The 17495-nt window shown below is 34.8% G+C and overlaps 1 protein-coding gene across 4 annotated transcripts in view; it reads left to right on the forward strand.

Moving 5' to 3' along the window:
• Positions 1–422: 422 nt before the first annotated feature.
• The window catches only part of LOC6033402 (LIM/homeobox protein Lhx6), a 245337-nt gene continuing 228264 nt past the window's right edge, over positions 423–17495 (forward strand). For 3 of the 4 annotated variants that reach the window (XM_038252592.1, XM_038252590.1, XM_038252593.1), the window contains exons 1-2: positions 423–1036; positions 7033–7995. The gene's annotated coding sequence lies outside the window, so the exon portion shown is untranslated. The remainder of the gene's footprint in view (positions 1037–7032; positions 7996–17495) is intronic. The other variant, XM_038252591.1, reaches the window with a different exon arrangement.

Consider the following 17495-nt stretch of genomic DNA (forward strand, 5'->3'; position numbering starts at 1 on the left):
CCCACTCACTACCCTCCCATTTCCCAACTCAGTGATGAGAGAGCAAAAACACGTGAGCAGTTGCGAGCTCTCTCTTCACGTTTCAACCTGTGGCGAGGGTGGAAGAAGAGGCTCCTCGAGGACGGAAGGCATAAACACGGCAATATTCATCCAATTACAATTATGTAGAATGGTTATGGCCTGGTGGGGAGTGTGGAGGAGAGTGGGAGGGAGGCTGGATTTCAGCATCAGACGGACGGAATTATCCCACGACGAGGTCGTTTTCGCTCTCTGTTTTGATTTTTTCGTCCTCAAACGAGAGCGTTTTGCTCTCTTCCGAAGAACGTCCGAACTTGTCCGAGGAGCAACCCTCTCTCCGTGGGGTGGCGACGACAGGTCTCGTCGGACGGATCTCCGGCCGTGTCACGTCACTTCAAGTGTGGCCCGCGAGGAAAAAGGATGTGTTTTGGCTTAGCTGCCGCAGTGTTGCCAGAGCAGTAGTCGCGGAGTACCAGACCAGAGTTCAGTTGGGGATTCTGACCAAGGTTCAGTCGTCGAGGAGCAGCAACCGGCAGCAGTGGGTTGGAAGGAAAGGAACCTAACCTGGAAACTCGTGCAGCTGAGAGCCAGTTTGGAAGCGGAGAGAGCATAATAAACTAAGTGATATTAGTGTGTGGTGTGGTGATAGATGGTCGCTTGTTGGTGAATTGAACCGCTTGATTGGTATTAAGTGGAAGAGTGGAAAATTGGCATGAAATTGGAGATTTCGACCTGACACAGGAGAGCAGATCGTGTGTGCGTTTCGGAAGAAAGCTGGGCAGCGGCAGCACTACTAGTGAGAAGTAGTAGTATAAAAAGAAGAAGAAGAAGTCAAGTGAAAGGAGTTAAGTGGAGAAGAAAATAATATTGATTGTCATCTCGATAGTAGCAGAGGGAGAATCTGTGTGTGCAAATAAGAAGGGGAAATATAATAAGTTCATATGTGAATTGTGTACTTTGTGATCATCCGTCAGCTAAAAATTTTGACAGAGTTGTAGCACCAAGTGCGAATGTATATGTAAGTTTTCTAGAGAAAATCTAAGCATTGTTTTAAAAAATAAAAAAGGATTTGAAAAATTCTACTTAATAAACTCGACAATTCTTGATAAGACGATATTTGACTTAAACACGCACGATTAGATTAGATGTTTGACTCAAGCACATCCTCAATAGGCATCAATATTTAAATTAGTGATTTGATAAACATGATTTCTCCTCACAACATCCAACATTTATTTTTCACTTGTTCTAAACACTTGACTCTCTAAAATTCATAATATAAAACTTCGATTTAGCAATGGCAGATTTTTTTAAAGAATTTTTTGGTTTGACTTTCCTGATGTTTTGAAAACAATATCAGTAACTTTCTCAAAGGCAAAGTCGTGTGTAGTGTTAATGTTGTAGTTTAGCATGAATCCCTTAATCGGAAATTTTCCTCTGGGATTCATTAGCTAATAAATGTGCAACATCCTCCACACACCTTTCCTGTTTTGTAATCCGCGCTTCGTATGAAAAATGTAAGCCCTGTTAAGATGAGTTTATTTGTTTATGTGCTGCATATTGAAGGGCTGTTGACAGTAAGAAGTCCATAACCAGGGTGGCTCAAATTGAGCTCTTAGGTATGGGGGAGTGTGGTGGGCCATTGAAAAACTCTACAAACAAACTAGATAAAAAATAACAGCTATCAAAAAGAGTAGAATAATTAATAATCTAACAGAAAATTGGAAAACAAAATGTTCATTAAACACTCAAAGCGCCCCAACGGGGTAAACAAAGTTGGAAATGCAACTTCACCGGCTCTTTGAACCCTTGAAAAAAAGTTGGAAATGCCATTTTGATTGTAACTTATTATAGACGCATCTGTTTTGGATCTACCTTGTTTGAGATGATTCTTGATATCCTTCCGAATCGAATGCAACAAGAACCGTCCAAATCGATTGAGTTTTCGCCGAGATACAGCCGGCCAAAGCTGCATTTTCAACTTTTTTGACCCCCTTGGTGCTTCGCGAAAGTTTTGACCCCGTTAGTGTTACAAGTGTTAAGAGTTTTGGAACCATAAGGAAAAATAAAACATGAAATTTGATAGATAAATACTTCATGTTAATTCATTGATTTTAGCCACTTTTTTTATTTTTGATCCACATTTATTTAGTTCTGCTATTTTTGCTCCGGACCTTCGTTTGGAATATCTTCCAATTTCTGTAATTCATTTTATCCTGTATCCATTCGCTTTGAAACAAACTTTAAAAAATGTTACAGTTATACCTCGCATAGTGCGCAGGCGTTACGTTTTATATTTCTTCGATTAATCTAAAACGACACAATTTTTTGCAATCTTTTTAAAGCTAATTCGTCGCCATTGTGCTAACTTGTCGTACGTGCATTTTGGGCCAAATTGAGTTAAGAACGCCATATTGTGCAGTTCACAATGCCTCACCTTTTGACCTTCACAGATCCCCAAAATTCGATTTCAATCCTGAGATATTCAACAAAAACCGAAAAAACTCCGTGCATTTTTGTCACTTTACATATGAAAGTAGTTTCAATCTTGTCGTGCTATCTTGTCACTCCATGAAAATTGATGTAAGTGCGACAAAAGGCCAAAGGGATTTCAGGCCAGGAAAGTCAGGATGCGTTTGTCGCACGTACAAGCTAGACTACCGTAAACATTTGTAATTATAACTCGGGACTCCAGCAACCAACTTCAACCAAACTTTTGGACAATGCACAGAATGGTGAGCCAAACAAAACGTGTTTGTTATTGTTTACATTGCGTGCTCTCGTTTTTAAATATTCAAGGTCAAACATTAAAACGCGTTTTTCTCGGAACGTCAAAATGGCGGGTGCGACAAGATAGCACGACGACGTCGCATTGTAGATTGAAACAAGACGAACAAGTTGCTTCATAAAGATTGCAAAAATATTCTGCCGTTTTAGATAAATCGAAGAAATACAAAACGTAACGCCTGCACACTATGCGAGGTTTAACTGTAAATCTTTTTCAAATTAATAATCTTCTCACCTGTTGTTCGACCAAAAAAAGTGTTGTAAGTGATTTCAAAATGTGTGTAGTGGCAATTGATGTCAAAAAGATTTGAGCATTTAATTTACTGTCCTGGGATATTCCGTTTTTTTTGCATCCACAATTATTTATAAGGTACTGGAAAGTGAAGAACGACATTCAAACGCAAAATATCAAATAATTTATGAAATAAATTTTTTAATAGTTTTATGTTTTTTCCCGATCAGTGGTCACAAAATTGAAAATTTGCAAACATTTCAATAGTGTCTGTTTTGGTTAAAATACAAAAAAAATAACGTTATAAAATATGTATTTTGTAACTCTGATTATTTGAGGAATTTTCAAATAAAATTTTCAATGGCCTAAGCAATATTTCAAGTTAAAAAAATGCTCCATTGATTACTAGGCATTAGAGTGTAACAAAAATGACTTTTTGGCGAGCATTCAGGGGTTTGTTTCAGTGGGCATACTGAACCCAAATCCCAAATATGAGCTTGATTGGACGTAAGAGGAGCTGGCATTTTGCATTTAAATTTTTAATAGGCATTGCGAAAAAGTTTGATCTTATTCTTAAGCTTAGTCTTTGTATTGATTTTTCAACGTATTCGACTGAAAGCCTTGAAAGTTTTGCATGATTTATTCTTATTTTTCTATTTCTATTTGAAATTATAATGAGTACCGAAGCATAACAAGATTTTACAGTCTTGTCTAGCCAACATGATTAGTATAACTTGAATTTTTCCTTAATTTCACAAAGCATTGAAATTTAAAAAAAAATTCGGTTTTCATCTTTTTCTTAAGAAGTTCAATTATAAAACAACATGTAGCAAAAAAATAATCTGTAATAAAACCTTAAACATTTTGATACATAATATTTTAAATTTTTCAATTTTTAACAAAACCATTCAACCAAATCACCCAATTTCGTTAAAATCTTACGGGACACGGTAAAAATCTCCGATATTATAAAGAAGAATGATTTTTAAGATGAAAAGAAAATGTGAAGGAATATTTAGGCCGATGCAAATATTTTTAAAAGTTTTTGTCCCTCGGCTCTGGCCGGAGTCGAGGAGGGGGCAAAAAAATAAAAAAATATAAATATTAAAATAACATGCCATAGTTTCAACATTTGCATGGAAAAAGTGTTTTAAAATGTATTTTACACTAGTTCAGTTGTTTTGCAATAAAAGTTTTCAAAAAATGTAAAATTTGACGAAAACAAAAATTTTAGCGAAATAAAAAACTTTAGCAATAGTACACCCAACCGGCGGTCGCATGATTTTGATGCATGGCAGCATGAAAGTATATCAGAATCTGCATGAAAACTGTCCTCATGCATTTTTTGCGATATAGGGGTATGACATTTTTGCCCGTTACCGACAATTATCGACATTACCGACGGCAGATTGATTGTATTGCAGAAAAAAAAAACTTAACAGAACGAGGATTGAACCATCAACTTCTAGGTTGCTGATCCGACACGCTACCACCGCGCCATGGACGCTTGATGAATGGTGAGGAACAGAGCGCGAACATAATGTTCTCTCTAGATTGTTGCTCGGGGACGCGCCAGCATTCTATGTGTTGGTGAGAACTGCAGATCGCTGACGTGTTTACACGCGGGCAAAAATGATCTATGGGCTTGCTGCAAAAAATGTAATAAAATATAACATTTTCTGCAGCAAATTCACTGTTGCAGATTTTGAGATATATTTTTCGTTTGGGTGTAGACATCGAAAATTTTCAAAAATTCAAAAAAATTTTAAATCAACCCAAACATGCTAAAAATGATTCTAAACGCAGGGGAATTCATTTTAAATTGATTTCAACTAATTGCACTTAAATTTTCATAAAAATAATGAAGTTTTTTGAAAAAATATTTTTTTGCCCCCTGATTTTTCGGGCCAACATTAAAGGGGGGGGGGACAAAACTTTAAATAAAATTTGTACCAGCCTTATTGGAACATTAATAAACCCTATTTAAATTTTATAATTTATTTCGTAATTCTACCTACCTACCTCTAGATAGTACGTTCGTCAATCTTGAAGTTTTCAAAGAAATTTTTTATAAACTATCGATGATATTTAAAGTGATCTTTTATTTCTCAATATTTTTCTGTAACCACAATTTTTAACAACAGATTGTTTGGCCCCCTTATGTCTATATATCAAAATTTCTGTTATTGTCTGCTCTACAACTTTGTAGAACATTGTTACACTCTAAAATGTAAACCTGCAAAGTTAGAAAAAACACGTAATTTTAAAATGAAAAATTTTGTTCTAAATGAAAAAATGAACCTTCTGGGTTATTTCAGATACGAAAAGTACATTAAATTTCCCATAAAATGACATGTCTCACGATTTTTGACAGTTGAGTAACGGGAAATGGCAGCGATTTTAAAACTATTTTTTAACTTTTTTTTATGAAAAATACGTTTTTTCGGAATTTTTAGTACGCCATCAGGGCGTCTAATTTTACACAAAAGTCCCTTAGAAACCAAGTTTCTTTCTCTTCACGGTTGCGAGCTACAAATTACTGAAAAACGTGTCTTAGTAAAAAATAAGAAAAATGAAAGGGGTCGTACAGCCCCAACGTCACAAAATATCGAAAAATGGACTTCGGATTCGTGAACAGTGACCAAAATTAACCCTTAGAGCAAAAAGAGTTTCACACATGTATTTTTTCCTTTTAAATTCTTTATGAAGTTTATATGTATGGCACTTTATAAGACAAATTGTTTACCATGAATTGTATTTTTTTCAATTTCAGTTTTTTGTTTAAAACAAGGATGTTTTGTCTTTGATCATTTGAGAATTTAGGATTGTCAAAGATAAATAACAAAAATATTGGTAATTCTCGTATCTTTGGCATGTCAAGCACTCGCTCCTAATTCCGTCCAATTTACTAATTTTCACTATTTAAACAACTTTTTTGCAAAACTATATATAGAAACTTGCTTGCTCACTTCCTATTGAGCTATTAATCACTCAATTTCAGTTGAAAACACTTTTTATGAGCTATAATAGAACGTCAAAGTGATGATGTGGCAACATTAGAGGCACGATTTAATTAGATGATGTTCCCCTATGTTAATTATAGAATTGGTTTCATTGTCTCAACTCATGTAGAGAAGATTTATCTTTAAATTAATTAAGTTTAACTATAAAGAAATCATACCTAAATTAATCCATTTTCTTAAAGTTGCATTAAATTCAGGTAAGGTTATGTTTTAATTGATCACTGTTTACTTCGATGGAATTACTAACAAGGCCACAATTTGAATACAGTTAAACCTCGCATAGTCCCGCCCGTGTGGATCAATCGGACCGCGCACTGGACTCACAATCCAGAGGTTGCCGGTTCGAATCCCGCGGCGGGTGCTCTAAAATTCTTTGTGTAAATATGGGTATTCGGCTCCGTCGCTCCGTGCCATACTTTTATACACCCAGCCCAGGGCGGCGAAGTCCTTGGAGATAAAAGGAAGACACTAGTGGTTGGTACTAGCAATGGTGGCCGACAGCTATAAAGTCAACTTCTGGAGTTTTTATTGAAAAGGTCCTATAAACCAAATTTTAAATTTTTGCTTTTTGAGTGTTTTTAGAACCGCCTTGAGTCAGGGGTATTCAAAAACACCCAAAAAGCAAAAAATGAAAATTTGGTTTATAGGACCTTTTCAATAAAAACTCCAGACTTCGTTTTTCGTTTTTAAACCTTGCATAGTGCGCCAGCGTTACGCTTTGTATTTCGTCGATTTCTCAAGCACGGCATAATATTTTTGCATTCTTTTTGAATCAATTTGTATGTATTGTTCCAATCTACAATCATCTTAAAAAAGATTGCAAAAATATTATGTCGTTTTAGAGTAATCGGAGGATTACAAGGCGTAACGCTTGCGCACTATGCGAGGTTTAACTGTATCATGAATAATTTTGTGTAGTCTTTAGAGAATTTCAAAATAATAATTCACACCTCTCTCCTTTTTTGTTTTCAGACTATAATGTTTTATTGTTGATGTATCTTCGCAACTGTATTGTATCCGATGTCAGTTTATAAGTAGTATTAGTGATTTATATAATAAAATAATCTACATTACAACTTAAAATTAATAAAACATAAAACAGCAAAGAACATCTTAAAAATACACGACAATTTTCCAAAAGCACTGTATCCGTATCGCAGATCAACCAACAATTGCATACTTTTTGCCCGTGAATAGCTCGCTCCGAAGCAATAACAATCCGGTGCAAGTGCAAGAAAACAAGCTTACACAGGCTTGACACATCACATACGTGAACACACACAAAAAAACGAGAAGAACGTGCCGCCGGAAAATTTTACCGCTGTTGCGCGATTTTCCACGCTTTTCCGCGCTTTTTTATTAATACTTTCAAAAAAAGAGACGAGCAAAAGCATCAAAACATTTCCCATACAATCAAATAAAAATCTCTTCTACACACACAAACCGTTCTTCGACAAAGCCGACAAAGTAATAACATCACATACAACGAACACAGTGAAGACGAGGTGAGCCTTTTTGTGCGCCACGTGGAAAACGGTAGGTTCAGGGAAAAGGATTCCTTTTTTTGCTTCCTAACGAACAGTGAAGATCAAGCGTCGCGCCAAACAGACAGCCAAGTCGCAGGAGTCAGGAACCGAGCCCTCGAAAAGAGAGAGAAAAGAGGAGAGAGCGTCGGAACTCCATTAAATCTGCGAACGGAAAAAAACTCGGAAAAGTCGAGCGAAAAAAAAGCTCGAGACGAGAGAGAGAAAAAGAACAGTGTGTTTGAGTGAGCAAGAAAAAAAAAAACAAAAAGAGAAGGAGAGTGCTTATCGAGCACGTTTGGTGTGTAAAAAAGAGAACGCGAACATCTAAAAAAGAGAGAGAGAGAGAGTAAAAAAAGGACAAAAAGCAGACGGTGGAGGAGCAGGAGCAGGAGCTCGTATAATCAATTGGGTAAGTGCACGTTTCAATATCGTAATATAAAAGTAATTTAATTTAACGGATTTTAATGAATGCCAGTAAAGCGGTGCGGGTGAGCGAGGAAGAGAGCGGAAGTGGGACGGTGGGAGAGCACATCTGCTGTGATGGTGTGAGTTTGTGTGTGTTTGTGTGTGGGTGAAGGTGAATGTGTTGGAAAGAAAGGCAAGTGCACAGAGTGTGCTAACGATTTTATCGGCGATTTTTGCTCTGATTGTGCGGAAAGCCACTGAAAAAGAGTAGGGTTATTGCAAAGAATTGCAATTGGGTTGGGATTTGAAACAAAGCACACACAAGGTAAATCTTAATGTGGGATTCAATTTAAAAATATTTAGCGAATTAGATCAAGAAACAGGAACATGAGAAATTTTTTAGGATAGGTTCGTTTTTTTCCTGATGTAGGGTAATATTTCCACAAATATTTTACACAAATATATAACTAGCTCTAGAGGTATTATCTTCGATCTTAGATGACAGACCCAGTTAGAAGTGCCATGGTTAAAAGGGAGAGCAATGATTTAATCACAAAAAAGGCAAATTAGTGTTTAAATAAGCTAGCGAGCTTGAATTCTCTATAATCTGACTTTTTCCTAGGTTACTCATATCACATCAAGAAATGAAAATTTGCTATTAGGTCAGTACTATACTTAGAGATTTCAAAGTGACTGAGAGATATTTGTGTTGTTGTTGTGTTGGGTCTTTTTTTTAATATTATATTGTTTAGATTGTTTACAAAGGTATTTAAATAAGCCTTTTCGTAAATATGCCAAGAAATACTTTACGTTGAAATTTCGGCAATTTTTCTTCAAGATATTTTTAATGTGGATTTTTTTCCATAACGGACACTGTTAACGGAAAGTTAGTGTTAGATGTTCGATGTAGTGTTCGAATTCATTATAATTTGTTATCTTTCTCACTTAAGCATAACTCAGTTTATCAGCACTTACTGAACATATTTTGATCAAACAGGACGCAATCTACTTGGTTCAGGGTTCCATACATCGCTATTGAATTGTTTAAATTTTCTATGAGTAGTTCAAAAGTTAAGTATGAAAATGTGTTTTCAAACACACCATGTAGATTATTCAGAATCAATTATCAAAAGTTTCGATTATCCAAAGCTCTATTATCCCAAGGTTTGTATGGAGCTTAGAATTATCGAATCATGAACAACAAAAAAATGGCAAATTTTTTAATTTTATTTTTCCAATTTGAATTCTACTGCCACATTTTAATCAAGTTTGAACGATCATCACCGCAATTTTGGCCACCTTTCAACTTCATTATCATGTATTTAGAACTCAATTATATTTTTTCTCTAATCATGTTTGAGTGGTGAATGCTAACCAATATTGCTTGGTATTTGCTTCTGCTGGTTAAAGATGCTGCATTTTCAGTGTTCCTTTTTGGTGAAGTATCCACAGGGAAAATATCAAACTCAAGACCATTCTAAAAAGCATTTCTGCTTTATGATAGAATAAACTGGAATCATTTTCTGAGTGTTGATAAACTTCAATAAGTCGAAATAATGTAAATTTAAAGAATTTACCTGTAATAACACCAGGACCTGCTGAATTTCGAGCAAAATCAAAGGAGTCCAATACAGGAGAAAGGAAATCCCAAGTTTTCCAAAAGTGGACCCTAGTGCGTCCATCCCGGGAATTCCCGGAACAAAATTCCCGGGATTTTTCCAAAACCGGGAATTCCCGAATCTCGGAATATTTTATAGTCTGTCCCGGGAATTCCCGAAATTGAAAAAAAAATCAAATTTAATCTGGAAATTCAGATTTGGTTGTAAAAATTAATAACAAGTTGAATACTTAATAATCGATTAGCGATAAAATTTTAAAGAATTGCAAATTGCTTTCAGCATATATCAGTATTAATTTGGCTTATTAGGGAAAATTGTCAAAATTTTAGCTTGCATATCCGCAAAATGCCTGATGCTTTAAATATTTTCAAATCTATTTAAAATATTTTTGAATGACTGAGTAAACTCATGTTTTTGAATTTGAAAAGAAATATTAATTTTTTTTTTCATTAAACACCGGAAACTGAGGCAAATCACGAAAAATATAACGACAGGACAGCTTTTTAAGTATATTTTCTGCACAATGTTCTGAATGGATTCGATTGAAATAGGAAAATGTTACAAAACTCGGTTCTCCGAAGTTTCAATTATCCAGAGTTCTATTATCCGAAAGATTGTATAAGACTTTAGATAATCAAATCACGAATAAACAAATTAGAATTCTGCAAGCCAATTTTAATCAAATTTGAATGGTTGATTTCCTTAAAAGTTACCAAATACATTTTTAAAATATTTTATTGCCGCCATTTTGGCCGCCATCTTGAATTTAAAAAATCTTAATCACTTTAGAGAAATGAGGGGTTATATTTAAGCTTGACCATCAAAAATAAGACAGTGAAAAAAGTGGTTTTTAATGGTTCGATTCGATTCGAGTAATATGATTATCCGAAGTGATTTCAAAATTTATTGCTTTGAAATCTCCTGTACCTATTCAGACTGTATTTTTTTTACAATTTTACATGGACTGGTATCATTTTATCAGATTTTATTATTTCTTAATTAGACTTTTTCAAAAAAAAAAAATGTCGAGCTTCGAGTCGAGCTAACAAATATATTGAAGAAAAATATTGATGGAAGACTTACTTAATTTTAACCACATTAGATAAAAAAATAAGTTCATTTAAAATCCAAAGCGCAACAAAGAACAAAAAAAATAATTTCTTTTAGGCTATTTGAAAATTGTCCAATTAATATTCTATAATTTTAAGCTTAAAATAATAAAATGAAAACATAGATTTTATGACTGTTTCCAAAATTTCCCGGGATCCCGGGAATTCCCGGGATTTGAAAAATATTTTTCCCGTTTCCCGGGAAATTCAAAACACGGGAAAATTGGACACCCTAGTGGACCCCTTTTTGTTTAACCTACAAAGTTGAAGAATATATTGTATATAAGCAATAGTTTTCCGCAACATACAAAAAAGGCTTGTTTTGATCAAATTAATTTGATATTTTTTCGATCATGGGTTTATAATAACTATTTTAGGTTAGAAATACTTAAGTATCAGATACCGTAAGAATCTACAATTAATTAATACTATAGTTTATTGTACTTAACTGAAACATCGTAATTGCTGTTTTAAATGATATTTTTATGATAATTAAACAATAACATTTTTATGCAAAAAATGCGTTGATTTATCAGTAACAGTAAACAAATCTATTGTTTTGTTTTGGTCAACTATTATTCAATTTCCATATCCCCCTTTTTCTCGAGCTAGAATGTTTAGGTATTAAATTTCATTTTTAATCATGTTTACAGTGATTTTTGACATCTTTTTTTTTTGGGAAAAATGTATTTTGAAGTCAAATATCTAGCATCACATCCACACCATGCATCAAGTATAAAAAAAAATCAAATTATTCGCTCTACAGCATTGTCTTGGCGTTCTCGATTGCGAGATTCCTACTCGAAACTATGTGTCCGAAGGCTTGATTGTTGAGGCAATTGCAAACCTCTTTTTACACCTAAGCTTCCATCCACCCCGGGATTCGAACTGACAGTCAGACTAGGCAATCTTTCACAAAGTGAATTTTTGAATTTGATTTTACGAACTATTGGATTTTTTTTTAAGTTCTTCCCAATAATCAATTTTTTAAAACAACTTTTCTATTTACAATAACCAAAACAAATAAGCATTCATCTTCGCGTACGTTTAGTGCTAAACGTAAAACCAATATCGCGCAAAACTTCGCATCCATTACCGAAATCACCCCCGAAAACTCATTTCATCCTAAATTTCACGTTAACCATACTACCATCAGTCTCTCACGGGCGCTAGCTCCCGCACACGCGGGGGTGGGCGAAAATTCATTTTCCAAAACATTCTTCCACACTTTCTATTTCATTTTATGCATGTAAAAGCAAACAACAACAGCAGCGGTAGCCGCCAGTGTGATATGGTTAGACGCCAGGCACAACGAAAACACACACACACACACACGCGCACACATATTTCGCAGCCATTTTCGTTATTATTATTACTTAATTTAATCCCCATGCTTTCCCTTTTGGGCAGACTTTTCCGACACCCCCTTCTTTTCCGTTTTCCTCCCAGGAGGACCCGCGCGTCACAGCTGTTGGAAGTGGACCAGGGAGAAGGGTAGTGAAAAAAAGAAGAAGAAAAAGGAAATACAGACGACGTCATGTGTCGTTATAAGGTATTAGCTTATGGAAAAGGACCTATTTCCACGAACTCGCACACACGCTCACGAGGCCGAGGTTGCGAGTGTGTGATACAAAAACAGATCCTTCTTCCGTTGCGTCCCGTTCGCTTTCCAGGCGCGTGGCCATCACTCTCGGGGAATGTCCCGACGGATTCCACCGGTTGAGCGTGGTGGCCACTAAAATTGATTAAATTGCTTTGCAATGTTTATATTTAGTAGACTAAGTTTATAAGCATTTTAATAAAACACATATTAATTTTAGGTCAAATTGTTAAAAAGTCAAGATTTTGTATGAAATTCGTTAAAACTCGTTTTTTATCGATTCACATATTTTTTGGAATTAATTTCAATAACACATAATATTTATTATTAACAAACTAATTTTACCTCCTCCTAATGGAAAATTGTCCAAAGCATCTTTCCATATTTTTGATTATAGCTATAGCTATATAACTAACTTTTTAAACTTTTCAATATTCCATGAAAACTTCTTTTTCTTTCTACCAGGGTCAGTCTCAAACCTACCGGCTTTACGGTATCATTTTGCCTTCCTCACTGAGGTAAGGCTATAATTTTCCCCTAAAATTAACTTTTTATTAAAAGCTCAAAGACCCATCGACCCATATCGACTCAGAATCGAAAACTGAACAAATGTCTCTGTGTATGTATGTATGTATATGTGTGTGTATGTATGCATGTGACCAAAATTCTCACTGAGTTTTCTCAGCACTGGCTGAACCGATTTTGACCAAACCAGTTGCAATCTACTTGGTTGAATTGTTTGAAGTTTCGAGAACTAGTTCAAAAGTTATGTATAAAAATGTGTATCCGGATCTCACTTAAATGTATGTAAACGATGTCCAGATCCATCATCTGACCCATCGTTGGTTAGATAATCTAGAGACCTTTCAAACGAGTCCACAACATTGAAGTTCTGGTAACCCTGTCTCGAGTTTTGACCACATAAGTGATATTTATGTACTTTTTTGAAGCCAGGTCTCACTTAAGTGTATGTAAATGATGTTCGGATCCATCATCCGACCCATCGTTGGTTAGCTAATCGAGAGACCTTTCCAACGAGCCAACAACATTAAAAATATGGCAACCCTGTCTTAACACTTAAGTAATACTATTTATGTACTTTTTGGAAGCCCGATCTCACTTAAATGTATGTAAACGATGTTCGGAACCGTCATACGATCCATCGTTGGTTAGATAATCACGAGACCTTTCGAACGAGTCCACAACATTGAAGATCTGGTAACCCTGTCTCGAGTTATGACCACTTAAGTGATATTCATGTACTTTTTTGAAACTAGATCTCACTTAAATGTATGTATACGTTGTCCAGATCCATCATCTGACCCATCGTTGGTTAGATAATCTAGAGACCTTTCAAACGAGTCCACAATATTGAAGATCTGGCCACCCTGTCTCAAGTTTTGACCACTTAAGTGATATTTATGTACTTTTTTGAAGCCGGATCTCACTTAAATGTATGTAAATAATGTCCGGATCCATCATCCGACCCAACGTTGGTTAGGTAATCGAGAAACCTTTCCAACGAGCCCACAACATTGAAGGTCTGGCAACCCTGTTTCGAATTTTGACCACTTCAGTTATATCTGTGTACTTATTTTTCTGGATCTAAAAAAATGCTGAAATATGTGTCCAAACCACTCATATTACTCATTGTTGCTAAAAAGTTAGGAAGGCTTCAACCACATAGGTGGATTAAGTTAGTTTTTTTGTAATTGTCTGCTTTATTACTTTGTAGAACATTGTCACACTCTAAAATATAACCATGAAAAGTTAGAAAAATCTGCAAAAATGATAAAAACAAAAAGTTTTTTCTGCGATTTTTTTCCTCAAAGCTTAGATATTATTAAAAAAAATTATTTAAAGAAAATAAAATTATTTGATATCAACATCAATATTTGAAGTTAAAACAGTTTGTTTGCGTGATTCGCAATTAAATACACACCGAAATCTACTATGAGTAATTTTTTTACTTTTAATATTCTAAAAAAAGGGTTACTAAGACATTTCCGTTTTAAAAAAATATGTTTTAAATTTTTTTGCACAAGGTTTCAATTTAAAAAGAAGAAAAATAAGGGAACGGTTTGGAAAGAAAGAAATTTGTTGCATGTTTCAATAGTTTCAAACGCACTAACAAGTTTGAACAGATCATCTCAAAGTTCAATGTTTCATAGTATAATTTAGGAAAAAATACCTTTTACAATAGCTACCACCCTGCTCCATCAGCATCATCATCATCACCGTTTTCATCCCGCACGACCATGTCTCGGAACGAGCGCGCGCGAAAAGCCGCTTCGTCCCAGGATCTTTTCCTTCCTTCACTTGACTGAAATAAATGCCGATACAATCAATTTCCATTATTATGTGTTTTTCCAACGTCACTCCCGGCGCCCGTACGGGGTATAGTTCCATTAAATCACGACCGACCGGGGAGAGGCTTTGATGTGAAAACCTTGAATGGGAGGTGGAAGGAAATGGAAAAAAACATTGGGATTGGAAATTGAAAAAAAAAACACGACGACAACAACGCTTGGCGGGGGGATTGAACTTTTTAGTTTGAAGCCTTGTCCATTTGGAAGATTACAAGAGAGAGGTCTAAAAAAAGTGAGGCGACGACCATTCCCGAGGCAGTTTTCGGTGGGTTATCCTTTCTCGGAATGTTGGCAGTTCCTTTTTGAGAGGGGGTGGGCGAGGAAACTTAATTTGATGTTTTATGGATTTCATTGCGACAGTACATTTATGAAAGTACAAATTTTCAAATGTGTTCATTCTGTAGTAAAATCATGTTTATTTAATTTTCAAGGAAAAGTTGTTTCTGAAAATCAGCACATTCTACCAACATACATCCCAACTCCTAAACAAGACCCATCTTCGTCGGAGAGCAACTTTCACAATGGTGCATACATAAATCGAATACATCAGTTTTCCATGCCCGGGAGGTAATCGAGTGGAAAAGTGATATAAATTTTCCGCACCTCGTTCGGCCACCCTCAAGTGCAAGTTTTGCTTCACACGTTCTTCTTTTTTGGTTTTACTTTTCCTTCTTGTTCCCAAACGAACCAATTTTCCACTTATTTTCCTTTTCCCATTTTGCCCACCCACTGACTGGGTTGTCTTTCTCAGCTTTGGGCACACACACACAGAGACAGACACACGCGCTGCATTACAGATGAACGCACGGCAAAGACAGTTCGTTTTTGGGTTTTTGGTTTTTGATTCATAAACATTCAACTTTTATATTTTTTTCCTTTGGATTGAAAATAGTTTTTGCAAATATTATATGATTTTTTTAGATTAAACACTATTAATTAATTAATTTAACAATTTTAGTTATCATTATATGAAACGAAATTCTGTAAGATACCACAAACAAAGCGTGTGTATGTGTGCGAGAAAAGAGCGCGCCAAAGAGTAATGGCATTCCGGATCGTGTTTTGCAATCACTTGATTGCTATTTTTCCACCTTCTTCCTGTTTCCTCTGACTTTCGGGTTTGCACTTAATGCCTACCGCCCTTCGTCTTGGTCTGCAAGATTTGCCAAACGTTGTGTTGTCTCGTTTAGAGAGGAAAGTTTCGTCATAGAAAATCAGATGTTAAAATCATCCCGATGCTTAAAACAACCCAAAACCCGTTTTTGGCTTGTGGAGCAGGAGTTCAGAATAGCATTATACATACAATGTATTCTGAATAGTTTTCAATAAATATTACAGGTTTTTTCCAATGACAATTTCCATTTCAGTCAATAAAATTTTAAACCTTTTTTAGAAAAATAATATATTTAGAAGGTTATTTTTAATTTTTTTTCTTCTCTGTACAATTCGTTCTCCTTAGTACCAGTAAACTCTCTCCCCATATCGAACAAATCAGCACAACAAAGTAATCCATAATTTAGCTCAGAATAACAACTGCACCAATGTAATTGTTAAAGCAACCTTATAAAAATGAAACCGTTTGGCTAAAGAATTAAAAGTTTTAGAAAAAAAATATTCACATATTCATTGATATTTTGCAAATTAATAAAATTTTGTGATACTTTTCTCTTAAAATTTTTGAAAAGAAAATACATAAATTTACTAATTTTACTTGCTGTCTTTCAAATCGTACTAAACCAAAACATGATCATCAATATTTTTTGTTTTTCAAAGTGTGAAGTGAATCCATGCTTCACATCCATAAAATTGCTTTCAAATTTGTCTTTGTGACCTGTTTAAGATAATATAAGTTATTATGGCACATAAAGTTGAAATGAAAACAAAAATCATGCGAAAAAATTGTTATGGATGGCAAAGAACTTTTCCAGAACAAGTCTTACTGGTTTCAGATCATGAATAATGTTCATGTTTTTCATATTGTATCTGCTTACATCCCTGGTAGCTCAAGTGCTTAATAAATATTTAACTTCATATTAAATTTCTCGAATACTATTTAACAAATTCGACTTGCAAAACCCCTTTTTGAAACATTTAATGATACCAATTCAAAATTCATACAAATTAGTCGCGTTAAACTCAAACAAAAACAATACATGATTTTGATCCCGGCCAGAAAGGGTTAATACCCCATTTCTAAATGTTAAAACACAAATTTTCGTTAAAAACGGTTACCAAAATGAAAATAGTTTATTTTTATTCCAAAGTACTCTAATTATTGCTGTCTAACAAATAAGCAAGATCTATCCCCAGTAGTGAAAGCTCCAGGAATTAATGTTACATACTTGAAATAAATTTTCAAACGAATTGATTAGTTCAATATGAAAAGTAAATTGAATGGAATAACAGCATATTAAATTCTCTCAATAATTTCTTTTGTAAGATTTCAAAACTTTGGTGCCAAATAGTTAGGAAAATGTATACTTCCCCTTGAATTTCGGAATTTTTTGGGAAATTTACAAAGGAGAATGGGCGAATTCGGTCCAAGGATGTACACAAACCGGACCAACTTTTTTCGAAAGATCTCTCCTAGACATGAAAAAAAATCTTCTGGACAAACTCTCTAAACCCCGGGATTCAAAAGTTACAAGTTCTTGAAGTTTGAGTATTTTGGGTTAAAATGTACAAAAAATCGTATTTTTGCTATTTCTAAAATCATTCATAAAATCTATATTTTATTATGGATTTCGATCATCTTGACTTCATTCGACGCGTATCAGCAAAAACTATGAGTTCTGATATGTCTTAGC

The sequence above is a fragment of the Culex quinquefasciatus genome, chromosome 2, assembly GCF_015732765.1.
Source record: "Culex quinquefasciatus strain JHB chromosome 2, VPISU_Cqui_1.0_pri_paternal, whole genome shotgun sequence".
Classification (NCBI taxonomy): domain Eukaryota; kingdom Metazoa; phylum Arthropoda; class Insecta; order Diptera; family Culicidae; genus Culex; species Culex quinquefasciatus.